The 18501-nt window shown below is 32.6% G+C and overlaps 1 protein-coding gene and 1 pseudogene across 15 annotated transcripts in view; both read left to right on the forward strand.

Annotated features, from left to right (window-relative positions):
* The window catches only part of LOC145286115 (uncharacterized), an 863779-nt gene that overhangs the window by 152963 nt on the left and 692315 nt on the right, over positions 1-18501 (forward strand). The gene's annotated exons all lie outside the window — the stretch shown is intronic.
* LOC145286815 (5S ribosomal RNA) lies at positions 16665-16781 on the forward strand (annotated as a pseudogene).

An 18501-nucleotide genomic window follows, 5' to 3' on the forward strand; every position in this document is an offset into this window, starting at 1 on the left:
TTCTGTGGATCTATATTAAAAAACCTTGTTGAACTTTGTGACATATTTCCATTCTATGGAGGTCAGGCGCGAACGAACACCCCATAGTTTTATTATACCATTTTTCTTCAAACTGAAACATAATTATCAAATTATACTTATGCAGATAAATATGAAAGGTATCTATTAAAGTTTGTGCCTATTTCAATTCTGTGGAGGCCAGGCGCGAACGCAGACCCCCACAATGTTATTATACCATCGCTATTCAAGTTAAAACATACTTATCAAAGTATTCTTATGTACATCTATATCAAGCACCCTTGTAAACGTTTTAAAAAAAAAGTTTTTTTTCATTTTCATACTTTGTGGACCAGGCGCGAACGCCACAGTTTTAATGAATCATCATTGTGCCAGATCTAACATACCCATTCCTGTGTCTCGATACATCTTCTATCATTATATGTGATCAGTTTTCTATAATAGTCACCCATATAGGAGCCTATTCCTGACCAGACACACACACACACACACAGACGTTCAGCTTTATATTATATTATATTATATATATATATATATATCAGAATGAATTTGATTTTATTTTTAATCAAGTCAAAAATAGTAAAATATTATACAACGTAAAAAGCTAATATATATCTTTATCTATCTATCTCTCTCTCTCTCTCTCTCTCTCTCCATATATATATATATATAAATGTGTGTATATGTTTATATACATATGTGTATGCATATATATGACTGTGTGTGTGTTTGTGTGTGTATTAATCTCACACCCTTTGATAATCTCATAATATTGGCTGTGTTTTTCTTATATATACGGCATTTCTAGACCTAGATAAATCATTTTACCTTGATATAACTATATTTATTTTACAAAAATGTGTGTAATAAAAAGTACAAATTAAAAAGAAATATGCCAAACTGGATGTAATGTTTAAGCTTGCTTTTGAAAATTATGTTTTTGACAGTGCTGCATACACCGATGTATTTATTTCTAATTTTTTCTCGTAGGGTTACGTCGTATAGAAAGGAAATGGCAAATCTTAATTTCAACATAACGAAATCGGTGCGTGATGTAACGTTAGAAAATCTATACATGGCAATGATTTATTTAATTTGCTGATAAAAACAAACCACTATTTATTGCAAAAAATATCATATATACGTGTGAAAAATACACCTGTGTTGTACACTACAATGGTTGTTCACTCACGAGAATGTGTTAGGGTGCGTAATTATGATAAATTAATATGCAAACAATTTTCATCGTTCTTTTGAATACAGTAATTGCAATTAATCAAAATGTAGGTACACATCATGCTTGTCACTTGTATGTTTTCTGCTAACTCATATGTTGTTCTTATGACTGTTTGCATATTTCTAAGCATAACTATATATGATGGTTGCTGCATTTTTCCAGATAACCGCTGTCACATGGATTTCTCCCAATCTTGTCGTCCATGCCATCTCAGATGACTCTGCACTCCCGCCGCAGATTTGCATATCTTTAAGCAGATGTGACATACAAATTGAGCAATTGCAATCTAGTTTACTTCATCTGGAGGTTGTAGGGTATTCCTATGAACAATCACATGTCTTCTCAAACCAGCAGTAGACTTGCAAACTTTGCTGCATGTTAAACAGATTGTTTGGTTCGGACTAATAGGTACAAAGTTGACCTGAACAGGAGTTTTGTGCGACTTAAGGTGGTTGACGTAGCCAGCTTTTGACAAAAGCACTCGGTCACAAGTGTGGCATTTCTAGCTCTGTGTGTCATGGTTAAGACCATCAATTAAACCTTTGCGAAGCTTTCGCTTCAGATTGCTGTTAAATACTATTCTAGGCAACGCCGGATCTATTGCTGGTTGTGCACTCACGAATATGAAGCTGGATGCACACGCGCAAATATTGTGGAAAATCTTCACACCAAGAAATATCATTAAAATTCATAACAATTGGAAGAAGAGTGCCGAAGTTTTGAAATCAAAATTCTTCAACTGACAAGATTTGAAAACAGTCATATTGAAATTCGGCCTAAGGGCCAGTGGAATGCGGCACGAAAAACGAAATTCTTATCTAAAGTTTTTTGTAAATAAAAACAAATGCCAGCCAAGGAAGAAAGAGAAGACGAGCATGGAGACGACCAGTTGTCATTTTGTGTCACCTACATAACACCACCATGCTCTCTCTCTCTCTCTCTCTCTCTCTCTCTCTCTCTCTCTCTCTAGCACTTTGAGAAATCATTCGAAAAGAAAATGAATTGTCATATACTTACATCAAGCGGTTTTTTTGTGAAATAACTAATTGTCTCATATACAGTCGCGAAGAACTTGAAACTCTATTTAACGGATTAAATAGACTACACGGTTATAAACCAAAGAAATACAGCATAACGTAACACTAGCTCTCTCTTTTCCCTCACTCTCACTCTCTCTTATTTTCTATAAATATATGTACATTTATACGTATTACATACGTATATATATTAATCTATCTATATCTAATTACATGTACACATATAATTTGTATATAGCTATTATGTATACACACACAAACACACACACACACACATATATATATATATATATATATATATATATATATATATATAAGAGCAAATAGTTAATAAAACTATTTGCTGTATTATAAGTTCTATCTCCTATTTGGTTTTATCGAGCTTTTACATCTGGCTGAGATTACTTTATAAATATCAATTCTTTAATATTTATAATATACTTTAGTTTTACCATCTTCGATCATTTTGGTAAATTTAGTTGTAATTTTATTATATATATATATATATATATATATATATATATATATATATATATATATATATATATATACAGTCAAAATCATAAAACCACTTAAGACAGTAAGCGTTTACGCATATTATCGAATTTTTAATCAAACAGATGGTTGAAACAATTGCGAAAAAGGGAAAATATGATAGAAAAAATTAAATCTGCTTCATTCGAAACCTTAACCCTGATTTAATAGTTATTTTAAAAAAACAAACATTTTCACCTGGTCAAAATGATAAGACCACTTTAATAAAATCGGCTAGTTTGGAAAAAATGAATACGAAAAGCTTTCTATATTACTAAAACAACTTATTAGGAGATAAAAAAACATTTGAGTTTCAGAGAGGAAGGATCTTTGAGCTTAATAGGGGTAGACGCTCCTATAGACCCATAGGAAACGAAGTGAATCGTAACAAAACGGTTATCGCAATTTTGTTAAGAAATTCAGATCAATATGGACACAAAAAGAGTCCAGGTCGACAAAAAAAAAAAAAAAGAAAAAACATCACTGGATGACCGTATGAGAAGAAGTTAAAAAAAAACAGTATGAGCTCAAGTCGATAGCACAGCCAAACAGCAGCAGAATGTAGTCCTAAAACCATCAAAAGGCATCTGAAAATGAAGGGTTTCAATCCTTTAAAGCGACTGCAGAAACCACGTCCTCTTGAACAGCACAAAACTACCCGACTTAAATATGCCGTCAAATACCAGACTTAGGATGAAGAGAAGTGGGAAAATGTAATTTTCTCTGATGAGAAAAAGTTTAATCTAGATGGTCCAGACGGATGTCAACGCTATTGGCATGATAAAAATTTGCCCAAAGAGACTTTTTCAACTCGGCATAGAGGAGGAGGGTCTTTAATGATCTGGGGTGCTGTCTCGTCAGCTGCACCCTAAAGTTGCAAGTAGTGAAAGGCCGGCAAACATCATTGAAGTACACTTCAATGCTTTAAAATACTTATATCGGGACTGAAGGTCCACGTCTGTGTGGAAGAAATAGGATTTTCCAGCAAGACAACGCTGCGATACACGAGAATACTTTTCTCCAAATAATATAGAATTGTTAGATAATCCAACATGTTCTCCGGACCTCAATTCCATTGAAAATCTTTGGGGATGGATGGCAAAAGACATGTTATATAAGTGGTATAACCGTATATATATATATATATATATATATATATATATATATATATATATATATATATATACGATTTGGAGGAATTAAACGTTTGTGCAATGAGTATATAATTTAAAAGCATTCTCATCGATTGCTTAAATAAATATTTTCCAATGATTGTTATAATTTTAGCTAAGTGATTTCGCCAAAGGACCTTTTTGAACACGACAATCTTATTGCAAAATTTTGAACACGACAATCTTATTGCAACCTTTTCGAACACGACAATCTTATTGCAAAATAAAATGTAGGCTATTTATTCCAGCGAATTAATTTGTAATATTTGATGCGGATCAACCCGAAGTGATTATTGAAAGGTGATAATTAAGTACATGTGATCCCTAGTATTTGAGGTATGATCTTTACGCCTCACACTTATGTATAATATTCAACAGAAAATGATTATCACATGTTAATATTACTTGGAATTCACGCCCACATTTTACTCAGTATTTGTTTTATTTCTTGTTTTCCTGTGCATTTGTAAAATAATTATAAGCATTTACGATAAAGGTACTTTCTATATCTTATAAAATATGTTTTCTCATTTCTGTTTTATGTTAATCAACGACCTTTTTGAGAATCCACAACGTGACATTTGTGGGATACTTTGTTCTCCCGTAAGTGTCCGGACAAAAGATGCAAGGTATTTAGTGAAAAAAAAAAAACAGAAAAAAAACATTAATATTATTTATTGTGGACTATTATCCTCATATTTTCTTTTCTTAGTTCGTAGTTGCTGTCCTCTCACCACGTTTTGGCCAAGTAAGCCTCTGGCCGCTTTTGGTAGGATTGAAAACGCCATATTGCGCCATTAATAGAGTCGTTGAATCTCTACGATTCCAGGTGAGAATTGGCTGAATATTGCGGTTTCAATCCTACCTAAAGCAGGCCAGAGGCTTCCTTGCCCAAACGTGGTGAGACGACAGCAACTACGGATAGCAGTAATTGCAGTGGATGCAGTCAGGAGATTCAGAGAGTCTATCCCGTCGTGGTTACCACCTGACGAAGGCCAGAGGAATAGTTGGTCGAAACCTCGTGAAACAATTAAGAAAAGAAAAGATGAGGATAATAGGCCGCAATAAATAAAATTAATAAATAATACTCATCTCAATGAATTCGAATTGAGTAACAGAAAAAAAAACTAATTCAACAAATAAAGTAGTGTGGTTCTATGTCAATAAATCTCTCAAGTATGCATTATTATAGCTTGTCTTGAGAGTGTATGGAATTGTTTATTATTGCACCTTGGGTTTACTCTACATAACAAACGCACAACCACTTGTTGACTTATTCAGTAGAATAGGTGGAATATCACTTCAAATAAAATTAAACATGGAAACAAAACTTATTAGGCTGCATATAACATTGAAAAGAGTGAATGAATGTCATTCTACTTTGATAAAACAAATTTTAAAATGTTGAAAAAACCTCATAATTCAAAATAACAAGCATAGCACGAAAGTTGTAACCAGAATCACACAGAAGACAAAACACGTAAAACAATGTAAAAAAATTAAAACAAAAATCAAAACAGCTCAAAGTTTGTTGTATTGGTATGAAAGCTGAACTCATACACATGAAATAAAAACAAATCTATATGGATCATATCCCGGAATATTAAGGACAGTTCTAATATTCACTTGCGCAAAAAAATAGTACAGTTATATATATGAAAAACTTAATTAAATAACAGAAGTGCTTAACCTATAAATGTAATATATATTTAGTACATATGGAGGTGGAAGCACATCTTTGTATGTCAACTACTTACTTTGAAACTCAACAAGAGGAAATCAACAAATGTATATGTGTACCAGGCAAAAACGATACCAATCTCCTAACCAAACTATATAACACAATGAGAAACTGCAGAACTCTAAAATCCACTATAAGCTCGCAAAATGTCAAAATTTTTATTTTCTTGGTTTGTTCTATGTTTTCTCAGACGTGAAAACTTATTGTCTCGTACTATTTATTCGTAATCAGGTATACATCAGATTTACGATATTGATTTATATTGGATGATTTTTTAATCAACTAATACGTTCTAATTACAGTTTTCTGCGGTTCATTTAGTGCAACATAATGTGTATGTGATCTATATTATAGTATGGACTTACGACGTATTGGCTAAAAGATGTGTATTGTTTAATATAACAGTACTAATACGACATTCTCCTAATAGAAAATACGTAATGGCGACTATATTAAATGATCAATGCTTTCTAATGCACTGTTAATGTTTTAACAAATAGATCTCTAGATCCAATTATAGCCTTGTTTCAATGCATATTTGAAGAAGCAATTTCACATCATTTTGATTAGAAATTTCACTCATGGATTTCTGTATTTGATGCTACTTTGAGGAATTAATAAATCGTTTATTTCTCGCAAAAACGTAACAAAACACAAAATAAGCTCCTAACCTTCTCTTAAACACCATATAAGTATTTTAACCTTTAGTTGTGGAGCCATATTAATAGCCTTAGGCGAAGAGGAACAGGAAGACATCTTCAGGTTCGACAGTTTTGTTTATATTAATAAACATCCTCAAATTCAGTATTAAGTTAATTTAATTTTTGTATAAGAATTATACCTGATATATCTCTGTCGCGTTTAATTCGAAATATATTCATATACCTATTTTTCCTGCATATTAATGACCGCCTAAACATAATAGGATGTTTTAACTTTTAAATTGTTAGCTGTCGGAAACACCCTGTAACAAATCGCTGTTACAATAAATACTACTTGTAAATAATTTACTGTACAAGTTTAATCTATTTTTATAAATATGTTGTGTGGTAGATATGTTTGTATGAATCAATGCTCTATATTCTTAATGATTAACTATCTGTTCGCGTGGAAAAATTTTATTTAGAAAATCAGTATTAAATAAGGAGTTACGTGGTATGTTTTTAAAATCGTAGAATGTGGCTCTTTTGCGTTAATTGGTGATTTTAATGGATACTGGCTCTGTTGATCTGTAGAGCGCTCAAATCTTCATCGAATTGATGTTTTCATATTCACTAAATAGCATTGTCGACCCTACTGCCTTAGTTCATTTCTGTATAGATATATATTATATTAATTATTTGCTAGACATATACTAATGTCTCAGGATGAGAATATTCAGGCGGAAAAATCACCGAAGGTTGATTGTTGCGTGCATTTATTGGCACCATTATTTTGTAATTCTGATGCACATTTGTCTTTTTTCTGTTTTTTTTTCCATGGAAGTCACCACTTATCAAGGCCCGGATGCCACTCGATGATTAGAGTTATTGCGTGTACAGTAATCAATGGGACGCTATCGTAGTAATCGTTAGTAATGGAGATCTGATAAAGTGTATTACTCAAGGGGGCAGTTTATCAGGAACTTGTTTATGTTGGACTTGAAGACATCCAAGTTATAGTCAGGTGGGAAACAGGCAAATGGAAGAGAGTTCCACAGACGTGCACTTCTAAGAAAGAAGCTTTGTTAATGGAACCTACCTTTTGATGTAGGCACAGATAAATAGTGGGGAAAATTACTGACGGTGGGTTCAGCTAGACGGGCGTTTTTTTGTGAAAGATTGGCGAGGGGAACCAGAGATTGGAGTTCAGACGAACACTTGCCATGGAAATAACGATAAAACAAAGACAAGTTCGCAACGTCCTTTTTGTGGGCGAGAGGTTGCAGGGAAGAGAAAAGGGCATCCTCCACTAGGCTACAAAGTCTATTTTGTACTCTGTCAAGGCAGGATAGGCTGTTTTAGCAGTTCCTGCCCAGGTATGGCAGCAGTACTCCATCCTTGGACTTACTTGGCTTTTATATAGATAGAGTGAGCAGTGAGATATCTTCTGGAGCGGTAGAAGGATCCCACCATCTTTTCAGCGACCTTGCCAACATATTTGATGTACATGTTCCATTTCAGATCAGGAGTAAAGCTCAATACCAGAAGCTTGTCAAAACATGGAGCCTCCCCAAGGCGAGAACTATCCATTTAAATTGATTCCAGATGGGTATAATAGCGTTGATTATGCAAAGATAGAAACTTGGTTTTAAATGCCTTAAAAGTAAGCAGCCACCTCTTCCCCCACGGCACCACGTGCTCAATATCAGAGTAGAGAGAAGCAGAGGGAACTTTGTCATTTACGGCCTTTGATATGTTGCCATAGATAGTCGTGGGTGAAGACGATAGAACGTTACTCCAATTGTTAGTATCTAACGTTATTGAAAAAAAAGTTTTACTTAAATTTATTATTGAATACTGTTGATATTTTCCAATGTATTGAGTTAATATAGAAAATAGATGTATACTTTGTGATACATAATATTTGCTATTCAATGCTACTCATGCAGTTGACGTTATTTTTAATTCACAGTATATTATTGAAACCTGATTCGAATTTTGGAAACATGGTATTTAATACCCGTTATTATTTAAAATTTCATGAGTTCAAGCTACTTGTCTCACATCATAAGAATGTAAACATGATGAAAATTGAATTTTACAATAACTAATTAGAGTTAATTGTAATTCCACTAGCTTATAATTAGAAGTATTATTAGTCAACATTAGATATATAAAAAAACAAAAAAACTTACGTCCATATTATAAAATAGTATTCATCAGTAAAGGAGCCGGTATATTTCTAGTAATAATTCCGGGAACAATCCATCATACTTAATTTACACAAAAATGACCATATAAAACATACGATAGTCGCAAGTTTTGCAAAATTACAGTGGAATATTCAGTTTTTGAAATTATCGTTATGTTCTAGTAAATATGTGTGCAATAAGTTAGCATTGTAAGTTAATGAAATATTGATAAACACGTGAACGAAAGGCACTCGCCGTAGAGGGGATTTCGAGATAAAAATACACTTGTCAGAAAACAGAAAATTCTTACTCAAAGACAACAGAGAAAACCAGATACATGTATTAAAATGTAATATAAACAAAGATGATTTAATGTCCAGCAATCGAGAAATGAAACTCAGACTTTGCATAAACACAGACACACACTGACAAACATTTACAGCTTAAATATATATCTATATCTATCTACCTATCTATCTATCTATCTATCTATCTATCTATCTGTCCATCATCTCTCTCTCTCTCTGTCTATATATATATATATATATATATATATATATATATATATATATATACTAGCATGGGTGCCCGGCGTTGCCCGGGTGTTTTTAGCTGTGTGTTGAGCAAAAAAAAAAAAGGGGGTGGTAGTAGGAAGGCAGGCTCGACCCCGTACCCGACCATCGTCAAACCGGAAGTGATGTGGGTTTAAAATTAAGGCAAGACAATCGAAAAGAGGGGATGACTTTCTGAAATATTGGTGGAAAAGCGAACCCTTTAAGAACTCTATCAAACTCCTTCGCCAATTTTGGGTATAAACGATTGAAATTTTTGATATAGTTTTCTTGGACATGGATCTAACTTATTAACTGTATTTGAGCCCAAAGCAATAAATGTTAAGGGGGTCATAATAGGAGTCAAAGTTAAAAGTAAAATTTACCTCTGCTGTCTCTACCAAATTACTCAGAAAATTTCTGGTCTAAACGTTTGAAATTTTATATAAAGGGTATTCAGAGATAGGTCAAGCTTTGTAGTCAGTTTAGGTCGAAAATTTGAGCTTGAGATATATAAATATATGTATGTATGTTTGCATGCCTGCCAAAAACTTTCGACAGATGCGACGAATACTCATAAGACTTATATCGTTTTGAAGCTTGACCCTTCAGACGATAACTACCAAAAAATTGGCTAAAACCATTAATTTCTTCGCCCACAACAAGGCACTTGTTTTTTCGATTGTCTAGCCTTAATTTAAACCTACGTCACTTTCGGTTTGTCGGTTGTCGTAACTACAAAGATGTCAGATTTTTCGCCGTTCTTTTCCTCCTTCGTGATACGGTTCGAGCCTGCCTTTCTACTGCCAATTTATTTTTTTGCTCAACACCCACCACCAAACACCCGGGCAACGCCGGACTGAAATGCAAGTGTGTATATATATATATATATATATATATATATATATATATATATATATATATGTATATATATTTACGCGTGTGTGCCTCTGAGTATGTGTCTGTGCCATTAAATATCACAGAAACGAATATATGTATATATATATATATATATATACATGCATACATATATATATATCTGTGTGTGCGAGAGTGTCTATGAGTCTGCGTCTGTACCGATATATAATACGTTCAATGTATCAGCAATGAATATATATGTGTGTGTGTGCGCGCACGCGCGTGTATGTGTACAATAACAATAACAGAACTCCTAACATAGGCAGGAAACATGATATAAAATACAGGATTGTAGATAAATTCAGTGCTGCACATTATACTTTTGATATACAGTTATATAATTGTTATTCTAATAGATTGCTTTTAGCTTTTATATCTGTTAGGCACGATTTTTATCCCTCACACACACACACACACACACACACACACACACACACACACACACACACACACACATATATATATATATATCCATAATAAAAATATATATAAATTTAAACACATAAATTTGTTTATATAAAAAATAGAAAATATGCGCTTCCAAACGTATTCATTGATATACGTGATTCATAATGTTATATGTGCAGCGCTTAAAATGCAAGTAATATTTCAATTATTAATTTTTCGCGGCCATCTCCGATAGCCTGCTTATTACTTTTTCTTTTTTTTTTTTTGTAATCATAACGTTATCAATACCGAAACACAAAAACTCTCGCTTGCAGAGTTACATAAAGCGGACCAGGAAAAAAAGAGAAAACACACATACTGTAAATAACAAGCATGGATATCATCGAAATATATATGATTTAAATAAATTGATTTGTTGAAATAAAATAAAAAAGAAAATATGCGTAGTTTCAGACTTCCAAACGTATTCATTTATGTATGTGATGCTTAATCATATGCATGCATATATATATATATATATATCTGCATTTGTATATATATATATATATTATATATACACACATACATCCACACACACACATATATATATATTTATATACATAAATATTTATATATATATGTATATATATTCATATACTTGACAAAAAGAAAATGCAATTGACGAGAAAATCCCTTTTCATATAGCGGCGGGCGGTTTTATGATGGAAATCTATATAGAGTCGATTATCCTTTGACCATGCTTGTTGGTTGGTGGTCTTAAATATTCCCCGAAAGAAATACTAAAAGCGTTTTTAATCAGTAGATTTGGCGAGGACATGTCTTGCGACTTGTGGTTGATGATACGGCTTAGCAATCACGCGTGGGTTTTGTGCCTTGAGAGACGTAGAGGTTTTCGGCAACGATCAATGAAGGGATATACTACGATCTTTATTACACACGGTTTCACACCTCAATGTCTTGTTCTGTGTCAGTGTGTGGTCTTGTAAGGAGTAAATAGATAGGATTGCCGAGGATTCGAGCTAGGTTTGGAATTGAGAATTCCGATCATAAGTTAAAATAAATAATACAGATATGTTATTGGAAAGGAATGCGTTGTAAGTAATGTTATTAAAAAAGGAATGCGATGATGCAATTGTGTTAATGAAATGAAATGAATTTAAAATTGAGGTTATCTAGATCCGAACAATAGAAAATGTTAAACATATTTGTAAAATGGGTTAATCGAAAATTATGTTAGAGAAATCAGTCTTTGTAAAGATGTGAGAAACAATTCAGGCTTAAACACGTGCGCCATGTGAAGACACAGGATCGATATGCACGTTGTTTGGTCATGCAATGACGTCATGAGTTCTCAATATAGTTAGAGCTTTAGGTCAGTCAGAGAGTGATTGAGGAGAGAGAGTCAGTCAGAGAGAGAGAGAGAGAGAGAGCGAGAGGTCAGACAGACAGAGCTGACATCCGCCTTTGAAGCGAAGGTTAGAAGAAGGAAATCATGTAGAAACTTTGAATTCCTTGATGCAAAGACACTGACTGGTGGAATGGAATAAACGAACATCATGATATTTTTGTAACAGTCGTCTTCGTGTTATGTCATTCAACAACAAAAGTATTGTAAATTTGTATTATAAGAACTTTGTGTATAAATTCATCTAATAATGTGTCTCTATCATCTTAAGAATGTGCCTCCCTTTCAGTATCAAGAAATAATGAATGTTCCTTCATGATGATAAAAGACGGGAAAATCCTCATCTCAAAAATATATGTGGTAAAAAAATAATGTTTATAGAAACACTCCCAGAACTGTCAGAAATGTATAAATGTCAATCTCTTCAATCTATCTATATCCCCCTCTCAATGTCTATTACATGTTCCCGACCCCGTATTGAACTGTACGCTGCCACTCTCTCTAATATGAACACTCAAAGACGAACACGCAACAACAAATATATAATATACGCCATCACTTCTAATATAACCTCTACATAACAAGTAGAAGATAAATCTTTCACGACTGAGACAATTTTTGTTTTTGTTCCTTTTCTCTCACATTACAACACGACCTTGGTGAATAACTCTGTCGCGTAGGGAGGCAAAGTAAATAGGTATTCTTCAATGAAAGAAGAAAGACTTACTGCCTTTTTCGCTATATATTTGACAGCACCAGGACACGTGAGATAAACTTTATATGCTTAAGGACGTAGACGACTTCGAAGGCTTACTCATTTTCCTGTCGCTCTGTCTGTTCAAACATGTTTTATTAAACAAGAACGTCAGTATCTTCGTGGAGTCGTGCTTGAGCCCGATCGCTGTTGACGACGTTTATAAGAACTTCTAGTATACACTATATTACATTTTCTTATGATGCGTGGATTTATATTTATACATATAACTAGTAAATATCTATTTACAGAGAGTTTTCATGGACTTTTCGTCATTGAAGAGTAAACTGTTTCATCATTTCATTAAACGTTGTTGTCACACTGACAGACCAAAACTGATATGGGCAATCCCGAAATAAATTCTTACACATAAGTTTATTTAGCAAGATGAAAGATTAACTTTTTAGCAGTAAGTGTTAATTATATGAACCGTAATAAAACTCAGAACATTGAAATTATGTGAATTATGACTAAAATAAATCCACATATTGTAGTGATGAACAAACACCTGCTCTAAATCTAAACATTTTTCAACCATGCTCAAAGGCTAAACGATTTCTTGTTCTGATAACATTTTCGTATTAAGAACTATTCATTTTTTTTTGCAAAATTTCTGACTCGAAATATTAAGGGCAGCAATTTTTAGCAGCGTTTATATTTACCATAACTTTTCTATCCAATTGTTTATAGCTTAGAGTCAAAACATTTAAACATAATTCTTTGTTGCTTAATATTTAATTGTTTTGTTTTTTTTTTGAAAAAAAAACGCATCAACACTTCGTTAAAAAAATCCCTGGTTTCGTACATGTAAAAATCTTAATATAAGCCCCCCCCCGTACTTGCTCAAGAAACACTGAATACTCTATGTAAGCGATCTGTGCGTGTAATTTTAGAACCTTAAGATTGCACAATCCCAACCGCATTTCCCTTGAGTAAGCACTGCCTTATTGCAGTTGCAAGTAGAAGGCAATGTCGAGATAAGTAGATAGCACATAAATCATCTGTTATTCCTAAATGGTCACCCAATTTCAATACTAACCAGGTTCAACAATGCTTAATTTTTCTTATCTAACATCGGTGGGTCAGTATTATTATCGCCAGGCAAATTATTTTGTTACATATTTGCTAAATAACTTCTGGGCGCGGTAGTAAAACTTAGCATTCATTTTAATTATATTAATAAATGTTGAATATAGAAAACTTTAAGTGGATTATTATCGGTAAGTGAGTCAAGCATTAGACGTCTCTATTCATAAAACCCGGCACTTTGCTCTGCCTACGAAACTGAAATATATTTTTAAATTTCATTGTTTTCTGTCTTCATCCACTGAAATGAAGCTATCGACTCCCATGTGCCGATTAAAACTCAGAGAAGATATTTTTATACTGACTGCAAATGTTGAAATGAATCAATTATTGATTAATTTATCTCGGATGTATTATTAATTGTTTAGGTCTGTAACGGTAATACAGATAATATTTAATTTAATAAGATAATTTTACTTCATTTAATATTGAAGACTATTATTACACAAAATAAAACTGGAATTGAGAAATTCGTGATTTTGTAAGCTTAGGTTATTCAAATATGCAATTCCGTATTTTATAATAAAAAGTAGCGAATCTTCATAACACAATATTCAAGATTCAATAGTTTAAAATCGAAGATCTGTTATTCGATATCTTTCTGTTTATTTTTCTAAAGAAATATCGTTCCACGCATAATTCATTATCACAGGTAGATTGACAGACATAATAATCAGAAATATCGCTATTACGTTTATCTGTATATTATCTTTTTACTTGGAAGTCATTGAGATAGGTATTCTTTATTAATTTTATTTATTGCGGACTATTATCCTAATCTTTTTCTTAGTTGTTTCACGACGTTTCGGCCAACTATTCGTCTGGCCTTCGTCAGGTGGTAACCTCGACGTATAGGAACTCTGAATCTCCTGACTGCATTCACTGCAATTGTGTTTTCCATACTTGTTATCGTCTCACCACGTTTTGGCCAAGTAAGCCATATGGCCGGCTTTGGGTAGGATCTAAACCTCTATCTTCAGACAATTCTCACCTGAAACCGTAGAGATTCACCGTCTTTATCAACTGTGCCACGGGCCCCGAACTGCGATCAAGGTTGAATTTTTTTGTCTTATAAATTCATGTTTATTATTTGATCTTCCATAGTCGGGTCCGTACCGAATGGTATATATTATTTTAATTGGAATTCATTGAGATGAGCATTATTTATTAATTTTTAATTCATTCATTTCTATTAGTTGTTTCACGGTGAATCTCCTGACTTCATTCACTGCAATTACAAATTATAATATTATCGTATATGTACATCAACATTTTGTTTGTAATAGTGAAACAACTAATAAAAGATGAGGATAATAGTCCGCAATAAATAAAATGAATAAGTTTATATATTTTATATAAAAACAATAATCGAAGCCCTTCGAGTGACTGTTAATTAGTAAGATTTAATTACGCATATTTACAGTATGGTGTATGATATAAAACACTCATATCAATTGCTTCCTGTCATCAGGGGTTAAGTGTTACCTTCGTATCTTTTTCAATGGCCCCGCGCGTAACGGATGAAGTTCTAATAAAATATTCAGTTCTAATTTATATTTTTCTAAAGTTTAAATGATCCCGTTTGATGTTCCGTACAGATTCCCGAGCTCGACAGAAAGATTCACAAATTGTCCAAGATAGACATTAAAAAGGTCAGGGATAATATCGACCGGAACGTTGTGAAAATAATCCTGAATATGAGAAAAAGTAGTCAAAATAGACTAAAAAGATGATACAGCCTCGTTTTAAAAATGAAGAAAAATACTATCAAATCGTTATTTATAATCGCTTTAAACATAACATTATAGTTGTATCAAATAACAGCAAATCAATTTTTCATGCCCAGCGCCCTTTATTCCTTGTTTTCTATAAGATTAAACCAGTATTAGATTGAGGAATAACAAGAGATTTATTGCCAGAGAGAAATATAGATAGACATCTCTCCAGAAAGATGTTGCACACATGTTTGTATCTGCTCTATTCAGTTATTCACACAAATCCTGTACGCCTAGAAGTTAATTATTAAAATATTAATTTATTTGCTTTTCGTGTATTTATTTTAATATTCAATTCAAAATGATTCGCCTACTGAGTTATATGACGAGAATGCGATACAAAACATGCACAAATATTTAATAAAACCATGCCGTAATATGCAAACGAGTTAATGTTCAATAAAGAATGTCAATTTTTAAAATGTAATTAATTTATATTGCCGATAAGACAACGTCAGAAAATCAGTTATTCTAAAACATGGCATCCAATTTAATATAAGAATACTTATTCAAATACTTTTTTAATTTAGAATAATAAAATCGTGACAGTGTCTTGGTTATTTTATTACCTCCACTCTAGCATGTAAGACGCAATGTCAGGTAGGTGTTTGATGAAAGCGTTTCTATGGAACGAACTGGATTCGAATTTGATAGACGCTGTTTTTAGTTGGTGTAGTCATTCATTTAGTCAACATCACACCCCATAGAATTGCTGTATTGTTAAGCCCATTTTATTTTTAATATATGCTGGTCGTTTTACAGTCACCGATTAAAATAGACACTTACTGTCGTAGTCGATAAACTTGTAATATAAACTATTTTTGGAAAATAAAATCAGTTTATTGTCTGTTTAACTCTTTCATTCAGAATTCACATCATTTATTGAAAGAGGATTAAATCTAGTTAAATTCATAATCAATGATCTTGTGAAAAAATGTAAACCGCTATTGGTTGTATACAATGAGTTAAATTCAGAATTCTGTTACAAGATTATCGTATACGTACATCAATATTTTGTTTGTAATTGTAATTCTTCAAACAACAAAATACGGACTTTTATTTAATAAATATTATGTTATAATTGTATAAGAAATGGATATGGTGATTTTGCTTATTTTAGCGTATTTATACACGAGTTGAATTATTTGGTTACAAGTGAACACACTTTGAGGTGTTGATATTTAGTGTATATCTTATGTACGGCATAATCACGTTTACACACCGGTTCTCGTCAGATCACCGAAGTTAAGCAACGTTGAGCCTGGCTAATACCAGATGGGTGACCATTTGGGAATTCTAGGCGCTGTATGTGCTCTCCGCTTATCTCGGCATTGTTTCCAGTCGTCTTGTACCTCAACTTGCCACTGGTATGCAACAATGTTGACTCAGGGGATGCGTAGTTGGGGATTGCGCAACTCTTGCTACACAAATTTCACGCGCAGGCACCCTAACAGTGAGTATCCATAGTCTGTCAAGACTGAAGGAAGCCTTCATTCATATCCTATGTACTTACGCATTCATTCTATTACGAAGGTTGGCTCGATTTCAGCATACATTTGCATGTGACAGATTAAGGTATTATTATTTGTGCCGTAAAATATTAATTGCCGTAAAATCTACATGCATATGAAAGGTTTTATGGGAATATCTAGTTATCACGTACATTGACCACCAGACTGTGTCAATGATATTTTAATAGTTTAAACTAGTACTTTTTCTCGCTGCGATATAGCTGACTTACATGCCAAGTGTTAGCCCTAAGCAGTGCTTCTAAATATATGAGTTTTCGCTACAGGAAAATATAAAAAAGAAAGATACATACTTAATGTGTCTAATTCATCAATTTATCATACTTAGAAAAAGTATTAGAAACATATGTGAGTCAGAGTTTAAGAAAAAGTCGCAAATATACTTCAAGGTAACTTCGGAGGATTATCTGCATCTTAAGCGACACTTGTTTAAGATCATAATTGAGTTAATATAGCGCTAATGTGAACTGCAATGACCTTTTTTATTATTTACAAATAATCGAACATGTAATACAAAATAAAACGTTGATAAAAATACGAGACTTTTTGTTAAAGGCAATTTAACGTATTTGTATTTTGTGGATGCAGTAGTACACATTAGACTAAAGCAGACATTCTTTCTGCTTAAAGGGGTATGTTATCAAATGTTATTGATTGATAAAACTGTAGCACAATGTTTCCATATGAAAATAATATATTTTTATCGTATGTAGTGAATTATAGTAAACGCGCTTTATTTGTCTCAATTATATTGTTTCAGTTCCTCTCTTCAATATCAAGTATATCATTTTTCTTATCTTTCTTTACTATCTCTTTACAACAATTTTCCCTGGCCTTTCCATAATTTATGAGGTTTGTTTAATTATTTAGTTTTTATTGATTATTTGATTTTTACCACAGTTGCCTACGTGTCAATAGATTTTCTCGTGCAAAGTGTACAATAATTTGTATTGAAAACATTACTTGAGTAATAATGGAAAATAGAATTTGTTTCTATATTTATTAGATATTATAGAAACTACTTGTTTAAACGTGGTTTATTCATTGAATAACATCAATGATCTCTCAAAATATTGGCTTTAATACTATAAATTAAACATTGCTTAAACATATTGCGAGATATTCGACTATCCCATTAAAATTCTATATCTTAAACACCGAGTTAGTGAATAAGTGGAGAAAATAAATTTCTTCTCTCAAATTAGTTTTTTTTTATGTTATAGTTTATTTTTATTTCTGATATATTTGTTTCATTTAATTCCAGAAAGAATTCTTCAAGATTAGTAAAATACTAATTTCTTGTTGCCACTTGAGGTAGCATCACTTAAAATAGACGCACTTTTCTTTGTAAAAACTAGTGCGACTTAATCATACAGAGCTCTTATTAGGTCTACGAAAACTATGCGATTTTTAATATTTCGTCAGGGTTTTCTGCTGGTGAAAAGTATCCTTATGCCAGCTGAGAACCCCTGTTAAAGATAAATGTTAAATATTCGAAGATAG

This window comes from Euprymna scolopes, chromosome 10, assembly GCF_053919585.1.
Source record: "Euprymna scolopes isolate OS-2025 chromosome 10, ASM5391958v1, whole genome shotgun sequence".
NCBI classification, from domain to species: domain Eukaryota; kingdom Metazoa; phylum Mollusca; class Cephalopoda; order Sepiida; family Sepiolidae; genus Euprymna; species Euprymna scolopes.